The sequence below is a fragment of the Callithrix jacchus genome, chromosome 4, assembly GCF_049354715.1.
Source record: "Callithrix jacchus isolate 240 chromosome 4, calJac240_pri, whole genome shotgun sequence".
NCBI lineage: Eukaryota > Metazoa > Chordata > Mammalia > Primates > Cebidae > Callithrix > Callithrix jacchus.
In genome coordinates this window covers 83644845-83662471 of record NC_133505.1, presented here as the reverse complement: position 1 = coordinate 83662471, position 17627 = coordinate 83644845, and the positions used below count along the sequence as shown (strand labels likewise).

Genomic DNA, 17627 nt, shown 5'->3' with positions numbered 1-17627 from the left:
ATGTAAATTCTTCTTTGTGTTGGTGCACTTTACTTTTTGGTATATTTTTAGAAAGGCTAATACTGATTGTTTCTTTCTGTGTGTAATGCTTCTTTCAGAAGCTCTTGTAAAGCAGGCCTGGTGGTAATAAAATCTCTGAGTCCTTGCTTGTTCATAAAAGATTTTATTTTTCCTTCAGTTGTGAAGCTTAGTTTGGCTGGATATGAAATTCTGGGCTGAAGGTTCTGTTCTTTGAGGATGTTGAATATTGGCCCCCACTCTCTTCTGGCTTATAGAGTTTCTGCTGAGAGATCTGCTCTAAGTCTAATAGGCTTGCCTTTGTGGGTAACCTGACCTTTCTCTCTGGCTGCCGTTAGTATTTTCTTCTTTGTTTCAACCCTGGTGAATCTAACGATTATGTGTCTTGGGGTTGCTCTTCTTGAGGAATATCTTTGTGGTGTTCTCTGTATTACCTGGGGTTGAATATTGACCTGCTTTGCTATTTTAGGAAAATTTTCCTGAATAATATCCTGAGGGGTATTTTCCAGTTTGGATTCATTCTCTCCGACGCATTCAGGTACACCTATCAAACGTAAATTAGGTCTTTTCACATAGTCCCACATTTCTTGGAGACTTTGCTCATTCCTTTTTATCCTTTGTTCTCTAATCTTGTCTTCTTATTTTATTTCATTAAGTTGGACTTTGACCTCTGATATCCTTTTTCTGCTTGAACAATTCGAGTGTTTAAACCTGTGCATACTTCTCGGAGTTCCTGTATTGTATTCTTCAGTTCCATTAATTCACTTATATTCCTCTCTAAGTTGTCTATTCTCAATAGGATTTCATCAAACCTTTTTTCAAAGTTCTTAGTTTCTTTACATTGGGCTACAACATGTTCTTTTAACTCACAGAAGTTTCTTATTATCCATTCCCTGAAGCATGATTCTGTTACTGGATTGCACTCATTCTCCATCAAGCCTTGTTCCATTGTTGATGTGGAACTGTGATCATCTTTAGAGGGAGAGGGGTTCTGATTTTGAGTATTCTCAGCCTTTTTACGCTGGTTTCTTCCCATCATTGTAAATTTATCCTCCTGTCATCTTTGAAATTACCAACTTTCAGATTAGGTCTCTTGAGTGGACGTCCAAGTTGTTAGTTCCCAGGGCCAGAACAGCGGCGTTAAGACTGATGGTGCTTTTCTGCCCAGGATTCTCCTGTCTGGCTTCCTTCTTGTGTCCATAATAGGCGACTCTGCCTTCCTTGGGCTCCAAACCTCGGTCAGAAGGGGAACCAGTCTCGTTTACCCTGCGCCGAGAGCTGCCGCACCGAGGTGCCATCACAGCCGCTGCGCCGGCCTCAGCAGTCATGCTGGGGACCTGTGTGGGTACTCCACTGGGGTTCTTCTGCTCCGTTGAGTGACCAGAATTTGTCTTAAAGTGTGGCGTCCTCTAGTTCTCTGCACTTCCACTGAGAGCTACAATCCCAAAATGTTAGCGATCGGCCATCTTGGATCATTCCCCAGCTATTATTCATAACATCAATTTTTATGAATTCAGGAAGTATAAGTTCCTCATTTAAACTCTGGGTTGTGCCTTTATTTTAATCAGAATTGTTCCTTTTGAGAAAAGAGTAAGATTGACTGCCATTATTAAAATAAATGCTAATATAAATAGCCCTTATTAACATTTTCTGATGTTAGGTTTATATAAAATAACATTTACATGTTCTCATTTAAAGTGTTACATTTTATATTTCTTTACAAAATGGGAAATTATTTTGTATTTCTCTAGCTAGTGTCTCTAATTATATTTAGTTTGTATTTATTTTGTGGTAGAAGTTTTATTTTCTGTTCAGTTAAAAAATCTTTGGGGATGACCAGCTACTCAGGAGGCTGAGGCAGGAGAATTGCTTGAACCCAGGTGTTGGAGGTTACTATGACCCTGATTGTGCTGTTGCACTCCAGTCTGGGCAACAGGAGCTAAACTCCCTCTCAAAAAAAAAAAAAAAAAAGTTTGGCAATGAAACGAAGAAGCTTTCTGTCTGTTGTTCTATTTGATATTTACAACTTGTGTTCTGGAATGAAGGGGACAATTTCCAGATTAATTTTGTGTGTGAGTGTGACTGAAATAGTACCTCCATGCATACTTTCCTTTCTAAATAAATAAAACTAAAAAGAGGATCTAAGGGATTTTTGTTTTAAGAAAATGGGACACAATTATTATCACTGACACTTATTTGTTTAACTATGCTTTTTAAATGTAGAAATTTGTAAGTGTATTAGTTTTTGTAATTTACATGGCAAATTAAAATGATAACTTTATTAAGTGGAAGCCCCAAGACTATGGATGTGCTCATCATCTTTGAGGTAACTCAGCTGGACATGTGCAGGCTTTCCCACTCCTCTGTTCCATCTCTAGCTGCTCACCATCTTCAGCCATGTGTGTGAGCAGTTCCACACAGCTTGCTCTTCCTCTAATATGCAGATGCTGTATCAGAATTCCGTGGAAATGTCTGCCTCTCACTGTTTTGCTTCCCATTTTCTGCTTGAGGAATACAGTCTTTACATTATTAAGAATACTTATCAATCTGTTATATTATTTTTATTCTTGAGTATATCATATCTGTTTCCCCAAAATAGACTGTATTATCAGGGACCAACTGAGTCTGATTTTCATATAATCTTGTACCTGAATATAATATGGCACATGTCAGATGGTAGGTTTTCAGTGATTAGTTGTCAAATGACCAAATATATACGTTGTCTTTTTATCTGTTCTGGGGCACAGGATAAGAAAAAAGCTGGAATTAAGATGGGAATAAGAGTATAGTTGGCAATTTATTAGGGAATCTGCTTTTAGTTCTCTTTCTCTTTTAACCTTTTCAAACAAATAGTACTGACAACATTGTTAAATGAACATTGTGCATAAAATATTAAATTATGTTTGTACAGATACATGAGGATTCACTTCCTTGTTTCCTTTGAGGAAATTATGATCTAAACAATGGTCAGGATTACAAACATAAAAGCATATAAACATAATCTTGTGCAAAATGAATTTGTTTCCCTGCTAGGACCCAAACCAGTAAGTCACAATGGTCTTTGCAATTCGGTTTAATTTCTTTTTTTGCTCAAAGGAAGTTTATAGTACATATTTGGAATGGTTCACTCTAAACACTTCCTAAGAAATGTAGTTTTATTTCCACTTAATTCAACAAGTAAGACATCCGGAACATAGAGCAATGACAAGGAAGATGTATAGACAGAAACACTAAATAGGAGAGATTCAATAGGCATTTATTCCTAATTCCAGAAGACCTCCTGCCAACTCAAGCCCTAACAATGTATTTACTGTTCCTTTCACCTTCTATAAGATAGCACTGACTGCCATCTTAGTGTCATTTTCTGAACCAGTTTTGATTTTGTTGCCTAAGTAGTTCACTCAGCAAAAATGGAAGGAAATACCAATAGAAAATAATGAGGAACCCCTCCCACATATGCACACATAAAGATACTTGAAGTAAGGAAAATTTGAACAATAATTTACTGCTCCTTTTCAGTGCTGATTAGTATCATTCATTCAATAATAAACACCTATTATTATGTTGAGCACCTATAAAATGCTGAAACTGTTCTACGGAATGGAGAAGTAACATTGTACAGACATCTCTTCCCTTCATGGAACTCAAATTGTAGAAGGTGATAGTTCATTCTAATGTCTACTCTAGACACTACACCACAAGTTTGCTTTGAAATTTACTTTTTATGCAAAAGTTACTTCATTGTATACATGGTGTTGAGGCAGGGTTTTTTTCAACCCCTTCATTGGACTTGCAATGGGGTGCCCCATTTACTCAGGCCACCACACTCAAGCCCTTGTGGGAGGGAGCACATGAATGAGTGAGTGTGGAATTTAGCCAGCTGCTACGGGTGCTGGCAGGAGCAGGCTCCATGCAGGCCCTGTGGCAGTGCCCAGCTGGGGTGCCTGTGACCCCCAAAGCTCCAGAGGGCATATTACAATGCTCTCTTAGTTCCACTGTCCAAGGACAGCAGCAGTGCATTATCAGCTCAGTGGGCCCCTTGCCACCAGTGAGGGCAAGGGGCCAATGTGACAGCCCTTTTTGGGTATGTGCACTTTGTGAGTCTCTAGTTCTTGTCTGGCATTCAAGAAGTATGAGGTTGCTTGAACACTTGAAAGATGATGAAGGTAGATAATTTTATTAAGCAATGGGAAATGGCTCTCAGCAGAGAGGGGACCTAGAGAGGGTCAGGATTGGCAGGTATTCTTCCCTGAAGTCTGGCTGTCTTTGGCTGGCTCTTCCCTGTAGTCAGTCCATCTCTCCCCCAAAGTCCAGCTGTCCCTCTGAAGTCAAATTGCCTCTTGCCTATCCAGTCAAGATGCTTCTTTCCTCTTCTCACTGAGTCTGGGGTTTTTATAGGCACAGGTTTGGGGGTGGGCTGTAGGTAGTTTTGGAAAATGCAACATTCCATTGGTAAAAAGACATAATTCAGAAAGAAACAATTGGGAGGAGAGTCGGCAAACAGGGATAGAAGTTTTCACTTTGGGCCATGGGTTTCAGGCTTTTCAGCTTGAAGGTAGGGTTCCACCAAGATCCTGCCCCTGTCTGCCTAGATTTGTTCTGCCTCTTACCTCTATCACTTTGAAGCAAACCTTCACCATAACCTAGTAGGCATATAAGGACTATATAAACTGGTTTTTACTTAACTCTTTAACCTTGTGTTATTTTTATGTTGCTACTGTAATAAACCACAGACTTTTGGCTGAAACAGGGATTTATGATCCTGTAGTTCTGTATGTATGAAGTCTGTGTTAGCTCAATTATTTTCTATGTTCTAAGTTTCACAAAACAAAAACCAAAGTGCCTGTTGTCCTGAGCTCTTTTTGGGGAGACTCTGGAAAGGATCCACTTGCAAGCCCATTTGTGTTGTGTTAAGTCAGTTCCCTGTGGTTGTAGGACTAAGGACCCCATTTCCTTGCTGGCTAGCTGTCAGTCAGGGCTTTCCCTAACATGAAAGCCAAATTCCCTTACTTATGGCTTCCTTCATCTTCAAAGTCAACAAGGATGGGTTGAGTCCTTCTCATGTGCTGAATCTCTCTGACTTCACCATTTTTTTTCCCTCTAACCAGAGATTGTTCTCTGCTTTTAAGAGCTTTGTGATTAGATCCCCAGTGTCACTCAGATAATCCAGGCTACTCTCTTCATCTTAATGTCATTAACCTTAGTTACATTTGCAGAGTCTTCTTGGCATACTACTTAAAATATTAGGTTTCTGAGGATCAGGGCACGGAAAATTTCAGAGACAATATCTGCTACTCTAAATACTACAAGCTTCTATTCTAGCCATTACCTTTTCTGTCTTAATACACTTGTATTCCCCATCATGAAATTTCTTTTTACAAATTCTTAATCTCTTGTCAGGTTAAGTGAACTTCTTGAATGACTGACTTTCTGTTTTCTTTTACTGTCATGTTTCCCATGCCTTTAATCTGGATATTCTCTACCTTTGCTTCCTTCAACTAGGAGTGCCTTTTTAGTGGAATACATGGTGCCTCTCCTGGATCTCTTACATAATTATAAGCCTCATCTAAGCATATATATTTTAATTACCTTTTAAATTTAAAATAAAAATTTTAAATTTTAAATTTAATTATCTTTTCCAGAAGCCCAGTGACTCCAATTTGTAGGAGAGGAAAGTATCTTAATCTAGTGCCTAGCCTAGACTCTAAAGTTAGCAGTCAACAAATATTTGTCAACTGATTACATGACTAACCAGCAGGTTCTAAGTCACGATTTGTTTCTTGAATCAGTCTTGAGCTTCTTAAGGAAGTGATTTCATCCTAGTGTTTGTGTCTACGATGCCAATATAGTGTTTAAGGCCTGTAGTGGTTCAAAGTTTAATGATTATTGCAGCAAAAGGAACACTTGATTCTGGAAATTCATAGATTTTTATGTTAATACAGTTACAAACTGAGCATTTTGGATGTTTAGGGACCATAAATTCAAACTCAGCGGAGCTTGAGGAACAGGCTTAAGTTCCTAAATTATTATTAAGTCAGCGTTTTGAGTTTTGTTACAGCTTGTCTTTCCTTAAATGAATAATCCAATTTCTGTTCATATTTGCTCTAATGTTGTCTATTTTTTTTCTAATTTGCCTATTTTCTTACAAAAAGGATATTAAGTTGGTTGACTTGACTATGTTAAAATGTCAAGCAATGCACAGTGGATCCATTCTACTACAGGGTCCTAGCACAACCAAATTGCTCACATCACATGGGTATGCTGGCGTGCGTGCACACACACACACACACACACAGAGTTGGAGTTATTCTATTTATAGAATAAAATCTGTTTTTCTATTTGAACTAATTTTAACAAATACTTCCACATGCTCTCAGTAACATATTAGTTATAGTCACTAAACACCATAAATAATTCTGTATTGTCTTCTGAATGACTGGAGATACATAGACTGTATGGAACCAATATTTATTGTGTCTAAATTGTACCTACATTGTAAAAATTAGAGAGCTGTATATTATGAAGACTCTGTAAACTCTGAATTAATAGAATTATATACTTGACACACCCATTTGCTAACTACATAAGATAACAAAATTTATTGTATGCATTTTATTTTTAGAAAAGTTATGTCACTATGTTTTCTTTTTTTTTTTTTTTGATTGTACTTTAAGTTCTGGGGTACATGTGCAGAACATGGAAGTCTGTTTCATAGCTATACATATGCCATGGTGGTTCATTGCATCCATTACCTCGTCATCTACATTAGGTATTTCTCCTAATGTTATCCCTCCTATCCCCCCACCACCCAACAGTCCCTGGTGTGTGAAGTTCCCCTCCCTGTGTCCATGTGTTCTCATTGTTAAACTCCCACTTAAGAGTAAGAATAGGTGGTGTTTGGTTTTCTGTTCCTGTGTTAGTTTCCTGAGAATGATGGTTTCCAGTTTTTTCCATGTTCCTGCAAAGGACATGAACTCATCCTTTTTTATGTCTGCATAGTATTCCATGGTGTATATGTGCCACATTTTCTTTATCCAGTCTATCATTGATGGACATTTGGGTTGGTTCCAAGTCTTTGCTATTGTGAACAGTGCTGCAATAAACATGTGTGCATGTGTCTTTATAACAGAATGATTTATAATCCTTTGGGTATATACCCAGTAATGGGATTGCTGGGTCATATGGTATTTCTAGTTCTAGATCCTTGAGGAATTGCCACACTGTCTTCCATAGTGGTTGAAATTATTTGTTCTGCCACCAATAGTGTAAAAGTGTTTCTGTTTCTTCACATCTTCTCCAGTATCTGTTGTCCCCTGACATTTTTATGATCACCATTCTAACTGGTGTGAGATGGTATCTCAGTATGGTTTTAATTAATAACCAGTGATGATGAGCTTTTTTCATATGTTTTTTGGCTGCATAAATGTCTCCTTTTGAAAAGTGTATGTTCATATCCTTTGCTCACTTTTGGATGGAGCTTTTTGTTTTTTCTGGTAAATTTGAAGTTCTTTTAGATTCTAGATATTAGTCCTTTGTCAGATATGTAGACTGCAAAAATTTTCTCCCATTCTGGAGGTTACCTGTTCCCTCTGATGAAAGTTTCCTTTTTTTGTGTAGAAGCTCTTCAGCTTAATTAGATCCCATTAATCAATTTTGGCTTTTGTTGCCATTGCTTTTGGTGTATTCATCATAAAGTCTTTGCCCGTGCCTATGTCCTGAATGGTATTGCCTAAGTTTTCTTTTAGGGTTTTTATGGTTTTTAGGTCTTATATTTAAATCTTTAATCCATCTTGAATTGATTTTTGTGTAAGGTGTAAGGAAGGGATCCAAGTTCAGCCTTCTGCATATGGCTAGGCAGTTTTCCTAACACCATTTGTTAAATAGGGAATCCATTCTTCATTGCTTTTTTTTTTTGTCAGGTTTGTCAAAGATCAGCAGGTTTTAGGTATGTTGCAGTATTTCTGAGGTGTCTCTTCTGTTCTATTGGTCTATATCTCTGTTTTGGTACCAGTACCATGCTGTTTTGATTACTGTAGCCTTGTAGTATAAAGCCAGGTAGCGTGATGCCTACAGCTTTTTATTTTATTTTTTGCTTAGAATTGTCTTGGCTATGTGGGCTCTTCGGTTCCATATGAATTTAAAGTGTTTTTTTTTTTTTTTAGTTCTTTGAAGAAAGTCAGTGGTAGTTGATGGGAATAGCACTGAATCTATAGATTACTTCGGGTAGTATGGCGATGTTCATGATTCAGATTCTTCCTAACCATGAACATGGAATGTTTTTTCATCTGTTTGTACCCTCTCTTATTTCCTTGAGCAGTAGTTTGTAGCTCTCCTTGAAGAGGTTCTTCACATCCCTTGTTAGTTGTATTCCTAGGTATTCTTTTTGTAGCAATTGTGAATGGGAGTTCACTCATGATTTGAGTCTCTGTCTATTATTGGTGTATAGGAATGCTTGTGGTTTTTGCAGACTGATTTTGTATCCTGAGACTTTGCTGAAGTTGATTATCATCTTAAGGAGATTTGGGGCTGAGACAGTGGGATCTTGTAAATATACAATCATATTGTCTGCAAATAGAGACAGTTTGACTTTCTCTTTACCTATTTGGATATCTTTTATTTCTTTTTCTTGCCTGATTGCCCTGGCCAGATCCTCCAATACTCTGTTGAATAGGAGTGGTGAGAGAGGGCATCTTTGTCTTCTGCTGGTTTTCAAAAGGAATGCTTCCAGTTTTTGCCCATTCAGTGTTATATTGGCTGTGGGTTTGTCATAAATAGCTCTTATTATTTTGAGATACTTTCCATCGATCCTAGTTTATGGAGAGTTTTTAGCATGAAGAGATGTTGAATTTTGTTGAAGGCCTTCTCTGTGTTTGTTCTGTTTATGTGAAGGATTACTTTTATTGATTTGCATATGTTGAACCAGCCTTGTATCCCAAGGATGAAGCCAACTTGATGGTGATGGATAAGATTTTTGATATGCTGTTGGATTCAGTTTGCCAGTATTTTTTTGAGGTTTTTCACATCAACGTTCATCATGGATATTGGCCTGAAATTTTATTTTTTAGTTGTATCTCTGCCAATTTCTGGTACCAAGATTATGATGGCCTCATAAAATGAGTTAGGGAGGATTCCATCCTTTTGTATTATTTGGAATCATTTCAGAAGGAATGGTACCAGCTCCTCTTTGTACCTCTGGTAGAATTCTGCTGTGAGTCCATCTGGTCCTGAACTGCTTTTGGTTGGTAAGCTATTAATTACTGCCAATTTCAGACCTTCTTATTGGTCTATTCAGGGATTAGGATCTTTCCTGGTTTACTCATGGGAGAGTTTATGTGTCCGGGAATTTATCCATTTCTTCTAGATTTTCTGTTTTATCTGCACAGATGTGTGTATAGTACTTTCTGATGGTAGTTTGTGTTTCTATGGGATCAATGGTGATGTTGACTTTATCATTTTTTAATGCATCCATTTGAGTCTTCTCTCTTTTCTTCTTTATTAATCTGGCTGGCAGTCCATCTATTTTGCTGATCTTTTCCCAAACAACCAGCTCCTGGATTCATTGATTTTTTGAAGGGTTTTTTGGTGTGTCTATCTCCTTTAGTTCTGCTGTGATCTTAGTTATTTCTTATCTTCTGCTAGCTTTTGAATCTGTTTGTTCTTGCTTCTCTAGTTCTTCTAATTTTGACATTAGGGATTCTTGGGTTTTCCTGTTCAGATAGAAATTTTATCTTTAATTTTTCCAGGTTTAGAATGTAGAGTTTAAGAATGTTTAGAGTTCACTCAGTTTCTTCATGCTCGGTCATTCTATACTCATTGCCTAAGGAAGGTGATATAACAGCAGAAGGAAGAGAGAAATCATAATCTGTTAGACTGTTCTGTTCACCAACCCAGGGGAAAGTGGAAATAACTTAAAGAAGAAACAAGGGAACCGAAAGAAAACATCATGAGTAAGAGGACAGCTTTCTCCACAGTAGACTATAGAAAAAGTTCTTTTTCTGAGGAAAAGAAGAGGATCAAGAAGCAGAGATTTTCATGGGCCTTAAGGGGGTTTTCTGTGCTTAACACCCTAGGCCAAGCTCCAAGGAAGGCCAAATGACAGCTGAATTTGTGGCTGCTGAGGACAAGTAGTATCTGTTCTTTATTTCTCCTAGTGGAGTTCCCTAAGACTGTAAGACTTCAAAGAAAAACTGCCTGTGTGGTGGTGACTCCAGAGTACCCCCAGCCCCATGTGGCCTGTGATCATCATAATGATTCTACCCTCACCTTTCAAGGCTGGAAGTGGCCAGTAGCCTCTGGACTAGAGAGAGTCCCATAGGTAAGAGCAGATGAGGCATGGAAGGCAAGCTGAGAGGAATAGCTAACAGAGATAGACATCTAGAAGTGTGCAAGACTAATTTAAAGCCAACTTTTGAAGTATTGATGTACCCCAAAGAAACTGAGAGGGCAATATGTAATATACTGGAGCTAAATTTCTACTAACCCAGTGGAATAGACATTAAGTTGACTTACAGTAAACAAAATAAAAAATTACATTTATTGAACACACAAATGTGAAAACTTGATTCTTACCCACTGCATTAAAAATCTTAAGAATCTGGTCCAGAGATTTTTTGTAATTTTCTCAATGTTTTACAGCAAAGTAGTGAAAAATATGGGTAGGAATTTAAATTCTGACTTTACTGCTTTTTAAAATGATATTACATGGATGCATTTGCTAACTGTGAAGGTAAGGCTAGTTTTAAATTGTTATGTAGCTAACTCTAAGACACCTCTTGGATATCTTTATATGCTCTTAATGTTTAATAGCATTATATGTATTTAATGTTTTTCATCTCAGTTTGCTTATCTATTACCACATAGTGAATCTGTTGATTAGCCCATATTAGGATATAGTCAAGAATACAGTCTAAATTTAATACTTTTCTAGATGTAACCAGAGAAATAAGGTGGATATTTTAATAAAATTTCTAATTATATATGTTTATAAAGAAAGTGTAGGAATAGGCCGCCATCATGAACGACACAGTAACTATCCGCACTAGAAAGTTCATGACCAACCGACTACTTCAGAGGAAACAAATGGTCATTGATGTCCTTCACCCCGGGAAGGCAACAGTGTCTAAGACAGAAATTCGGGAAAAACTAGCTAAAATGTACAAGACCACACCGGATGTCATTTTTGTATTTGGATTCAGAACTCATTTTGGTGGTGGCAAGACAACTGGCTTTGGCATGATTTATGATTCCCTGTATTATGCAAAGAAAAATGAACCCAAACATAGACTTGCAAGACATGGCCTGTATGAGAAGAAGAAGACCTCAAGAAAGCAACGAAAGGAACGCAAGAACAGAATGAAGAAAGTCAGGGGGACTGCAAAGGCCAATGTTGGTGCTGGCAAAAAGCCGAAGGAGTAAAAGGTGCCGCAATGATGTTATCTATGGCCGTTGTGGATTTTTCACGAGAAGCTTATTAATAAACTAAAAACTTTTGTGTGGAAAAAAAAAAAAAAAAAAAAAAAAGAAAGTGTAGGTAACCTCTTAGATTTTAGTTTTCATTTGTATTTGGTGGTTTGCGTTCTCAGGATAATTTAATGGCCATTAGGGCACACGTGACTAACAAGGAATTTAATGATGGTTTTGAGCTCATTAAGCTATCCGGATTTTTGTTGACCAGGGAAAATGTAGTTGCAAATAACTGCTGCCATGGAGAGATCCATTCTTCTGAAGACCTGTATCCTACTATAACTTTTCTACAGTGTTTCCAGAAAGTTAAAATGGAATATAACAACATGTGCTGCAGGTCTGAAATAATTATATAGGTTTTAGATCGTTCTGATAACTGGTGAAAGGCAAAATGTTAAATAAACTGTGTTCATTTTCATTCAGACACTATGTCCAATAAGTATTCTTACTATATTTAAATTCTTACCCAAATGGGTCAATATGTATTTTGAAGATAGAAAAGACTCATTCCACAGAGATCATAGCAGAAAAATAAAAACTACAAGCTACTCTGAAGAGATAAGGTGAAACTGTGACTGAAATTTCCCCAGGAGTTTGCCGTAACTTGTATCCACACATACTATATCAGCCTCTATTCTTTAAACTCCCATGACTCACTTCCTTAGCTTATGTAGCTACGTTTTCCTCTGTCAGTACCTGATAAAATTAACAGGACAGTATTACAGATTATCCCTACACTGGGTTTGTGCAAAGGCGCAATGGCCAGATATTCTGTGCTGCACTTTCCAAAGAAGTAAATTTACAGCCACTTGTCTTCTTGTTGATGTTGTTATTGTTTAGAGAGAGTGCTTTGATCAGCAGACTCCTACAGTATGCGTAGATCTGCTGTGTGTGTGTGTGTGTGTGTATGGGGAAGGATTTAAGAAGTGTAAGGCCTGGTCTCTTGTTCCCATGATACTTCCAGTGTACTTGCTGTCATAAGACTATCACCTGCAGAGGTATATCCATCTTGGACACAGTTGAGCAACAGTGAGATGTGCCTATTTAGAAGGGATTAAAATCAGGCAATAGGTTTATAAATATTAAAACCATGTTTAAAGTTGTTTCCCTTTCTTAAAACTTGACTTTTTGGCTTAGTAATTTGGTTATTACTGAAAGAAGCAGATTAGCAATATATTGCCTTTTTGTTTGCTTTGCCACTATGCAGAGAAATGCTTTAAAACTGTGAGATATTATTATTTTTGGTATTGCTATTATGACTATGATTGATCTCATGCTTGAAATCCTACAATGGCCTTATATTTATTAGAATAAAATTTAAATTTCTCATAATAGCCCACACATTTCTATAGGATCTAGATTTTACCTTCTTCTCAAACTGGCTTTTTGGCCATTATACTTCATTCTTTTTCTTCTTTGGGTTCCTGAACATTTTAGTTTTTTTCCAACCTCAGTACCTCTGCATATACCTTTTCTTCTTCCTAGAAAACCTGATTTCTTATTTCTAAGTTCTTTCCAAGTCTGCCTCTGTCTCTTTCTTCAAATCTCAGCCTAAATACCATCTATCTCATCAGACAGATCATCACCAAACAATTCAAATTAGAAGTCACATTCTCTAACAGAGTTCTCTCTATTTCCTTTATAGTTCTAATCACTATATTCTGTATAACTACACCAGCCATCTGATCCCTTGCATATTCACATTATATCTCAACCAAAAGCTCCGTGAAAGCTGGGACTGATTTTATGCACTAGTGATAGCATAGTACCCAGGACAGTATCTTACACACTGTGGTCTCCTAATATTTGTTGAATGAAAGAATGAGTAAGGGAAGGAGAAAGAGGAAGAAAGATGGTAGAAAAAGAGAAAAAAGAGAAGAAAAAGGAGAAAAAAATCTGCTTTTTCAAGGTATGGCATGAAAGAGAAATGAGGAAGAAGTCTTCCAGTGCATGAGGCATATTTGTTGCCTTTTTTATATTGTCATCCCCAGCACTGTACCTGGCACTTAGTGATGGTTTGGAATAGATATACAGAAAGTATTAATGAATGAATGCGTGAACAACCCTATCACTTTTTAGTCTATGTCTAGAGCAAATACAATCTGAAAAAGCTAGGTGTCTTCAAGAAGAAATCCTGAAAAGCTAATGATAGGTGGTTCTAGGATGACTGGCCCTATAATAACCCCTGGAGCAACTGGCCCCATTGTTAGATGCTGGGAGGTTGATACAGCTTCAGTTTTAATGAAAAATAGAAAGGGCATTTTATGTGTATTTGTGACATTAGGAGATCTTCCATCAAAATGTAGATTTTCTTTTTTTGTTTAATATCTGTGCATATATAAGCCTAGAGTAATTATGCCAAGATGAGAAAATATTTAAAATATGTCCCTTTGAAAAAAAATGTAAAAGTTTTGAAGGTTGTTTTGGTGTTGTGAAGTCCAGTTTCAGATTTGTTTATTTCCAAATAACACTGAAATATGGAAACACTCAAATAAATTATTGAGATTGTATGTGGGTTTTGGTTCTAACTTCCACTCCTTGTGTCCACCCAACATGGAAAACCCTAACTGACATTTAGCAACCCTGGAGACCAAAGGAACTTAAGGAAATCTTGTCTGTGTCTTCCAGCTGTATAGTATCATTAGTTGCATATAAATTGGTGTCAGTTTGTGAGAGAATTCTTCATTTTTGCCTTATTGTGTAAAAAAACTTTTTAAAGATGAGTAAAATTACTCCTAAGGTGTACTCTGGGGGCAGACTGGTATTTGAAACACTAGTGGCACAGGGGGACAGCTCAGGTTACTTTATGGAGGTCTTACTTCTCCCTTAACCTAATACTTTTCTCCTCTTCACTTAGAGTCTTGGAAATCCAATCTATCGATATCCCAATAGCCTGAAGATTCCATGTTTTTACAGACATGGAATGCAAGGTATCCCAAGGATGTGTTATTAAAATAAAAGTAAAATCCACAAACAGTGGCCACTCTGAACAAGAATGTAGGGTTTTAAGTTCTACACTAGTCAGAAACAATATTTCTTAATGGCCTTACAAATCACAAAATACTTCTTTCTTATCTTTTTAAAAAATTTTTTTGAGATGGAATCTTACTCTATCACCCAGGCTGGAGTGCAGCAGTGTGATCTTGGCTCACTGCAACCTCCCCCTTCCTGGTTCAAGTGATTCTCATGCCTTGGCCTACTGAGTAGCTGGGACTACAGGTACCCACCATCACACCTGGCTAATTTTTGTATTTTTTAAGAAGAGATAGTTTTGCCATATTGACCAGGCTGGTCTTGAGCTCCTGATCTCAAGGCCGCCAACCTCGGCCTCCCAAAGTGCTGGGATTACAGACAAGCCACTGCACCCGGCACAAACCCCAAGATACGAGGTTTTCCATTGTCCAACCAAGTTATCTTTTTCTCTTCTCTCTAGGAAAACATTTAGCTTTCATGTAGGACTCTAGATACACCCTGATGGATTTTGAACTTGCAGGCATCCTGTAGACCCTCTGTTTAGGCCAATTTCTCTCTTTTGGAAAGGAAACGTTTACCTAACGTGTATACCCCCATTGTATCTTGGAGCTAACTTGTTTTTGGTTTTATAGGCTCATAAGGAAAAGAGACTTGCCTTGTCTCAGATGAGACTTTGGACTGTGGATTTTTGAGTTAATGCTGGAATGAATTAAGACTTTGGGGGACTGTTAGGAATGCATGATTCTGCTTTGAAATATAAAAAAGCATGAGATTTGGGAGGGGCCAAGGGCAGAATCATATAGTTTGGCTCTGTGTTCCCAAATCTCATGTTGAGTTGTAATCCACAATGTTGCGGGAGGGACGTGGTGGAAAATGATTGGAACATGGAAGTGGTATCTAATGGTTTAGTACGATCCTCCTAGTGCTGTCTCATGATTGAATTCTCATGAGATCTGCTTGTTTAAAAGTGTGTCACACATTCCTCTTTACTCTCTGTGCTACCTGCTCCAGCCGTGTAAGATATGCCAGCTTCTTTTGCCTTCTGCCATAATGTAAATTTCTTCAGGTCTTCCCAGTCATGCTTCCTAAACGATCTGTGGAACCATGAGCCAATTAAACTTCTTTTCTTTATAAGTTACCCAGTTTCAGGTGGTTCTTTATAGCAATGTGAGAACAGACTGATACAGAAGTCAAGGAAATACACACACACACACACACACACACACACACACACACACTTCTAATGTTTTCTGTTGTCCTGAATAGAAACAGAAGAGAGTCAAGATGTTTTGAATGACTTCTGTTAAGTTTTAATAAGTAATGAAGTTAGAATCTATATCTGCTGAAGAAGAGAAATGATCTTACATCATGTTTGCATCAAAAGTCGCTTAGATTAGCAAATCCTTGTTATATCCAAGACTTGTCTGTCAGTCACTAGCTGTCAAGAGTGTTCATCCTCTTAGCTGAAGGCACAAAGCTTGTTTGATGAAAACACTTTATTTCCCTTGAGGAAAAAGATACATGGTTGTCTTTTTTGTCTGAGTAAACAAGTAAAAATACTTGTAATCTTTTACTTTGGCAAGGTATTGAGATATCTTAATTGAAAATAACAAAGGGCAGAGGTTTTAAAAAAATGTTTATGAATTTTGCATGGGGAGAAAATCCCTATGGAGTCATTCGGCTGATTTTGTTTTGGAGACCAGATTTCTTGAGTCCAAAAAAGAAGCAAAATTGTCTTTAGTTACCTTAACTTGCTTTGCTCATTTTAAAAGTCAAAAATGTTAAACATTCAAATATTTTTGGGAGGTTCTGTGACTGACAAGTTTGATATGTGAATTATATAAAAATTTGTTGCAAAACAATTTAATTACATGATCACTTTTTCTGTTATCCTCCATGGCAAGAGAAAAAAGAGAAGAGCCCAGTAGTTAAGCAAGCTGGAGTCTAATCTTTATTTTGCATTTGGGAAAAATAGATTTTCATGATCCCATCTCAGAATTTGTTTTCAACCTGCAACTTTGTACAAATTTACAGATTTATACTTCCAGAAATTCAGGTTGATAATCTTCCCAATACAAAACACTAAACATGCTGGTAAAAATCCAACATACAAATTTCAAACCATTAATATATATTTTTTAATTGTTCAAAAATCACTAAACCCTTAATTTATATCTCTGCCGAAAGAAAGGAAGGTTAATAATCTTCCCAGTACATAATACTAACTGTACTGAAAAAAATGCAGCATATGACTTTAAAAACCTTTAACCATTAATATATATCTCTACTGGAAAAAAGGAAATTCTCAGAATAAAAAAGAAGTGGGTGACTACAACGTGGGTTCAAAATCACAAGCTAGTGCGGGGTTACCTTGAGGACATTTGGCTATACCGATAACTTAGAGCTTTGGGTTTTAAAATCTTTGAAGAAGACATGAGAAAGTCTTGGGCCTAAAACAGTGAGGGGAAAAGGTCTCTTATTTAATGTTCATTATATCCAAAGCCTACAACGTTAGTGAAACTGAAAAAAAAATCAACCAAATATGAGAAAAATGGTATTGGAACTTCTCATTGTTGGACTTGCTCTAACTACAGAAGAACATAGCCACAGGCTTGTTCTCATGGAACTGTAGCAAAACTCTGACTTTCTGCATGGCCCAGAAAATCCCACAGTGAGATGTAAATTCAAAGTGGTCCTACTTGACAATGTCCTCTTTTGCCCAGCTAAAGCTATCTCACATCCTCCTTGGATAATTTGCACTCAACTTAGGCCTCCTTTGAATATCAAATATTAAGATATAAATATGAGCTTTATTCCTCAAGTCACAAAACATGAGACAATAATTCACTATAAAAAGAGTTAGTTGAAATAATAAATTATAGAATTGGAACAATGATAATTTAAATAATTTGGAATTATCAGATTCAAAATATACAATAACAGTGATTACAATATTAAAAAAGAATTTAAAATATGATTGAAGTAGGACAAGCAATCAAAATGTCTCTGATATTTTAGATATCTAAATATATCATTTTGAAATAAAAATAATACAAATTTAAAATCAATGGAATCAATAAGAAGCTAATAAGGCAAGTGAAGAGAATATTGTTGAACTGGATATTATATATGAAGAAATTAGCCAGAAACAGAGAATAGACACATGGTGGGTG

General features: G+C 36.9%; 1 pseudogene across 1 annotated transcript; it reads left to right on the top strand.

Annotated features, from left to right (window-relative positions):
* The first annotated feature begins 11020 nt into the window (after positions 1–11020).
* LOC100393271 (small ribosomal subunit protein eS24 pseudogene) lies at positions 11021–11509 on the top strand (annotated as a pseudogene). The gene has a single exon (XR_013534833.1). The product of XR_013534833.1 is annotated as a small ribosomal subunit protein eS24 pseudogene (transcript).
* Positions 11510–17627: the final 6118 nt, after the last annotated feature.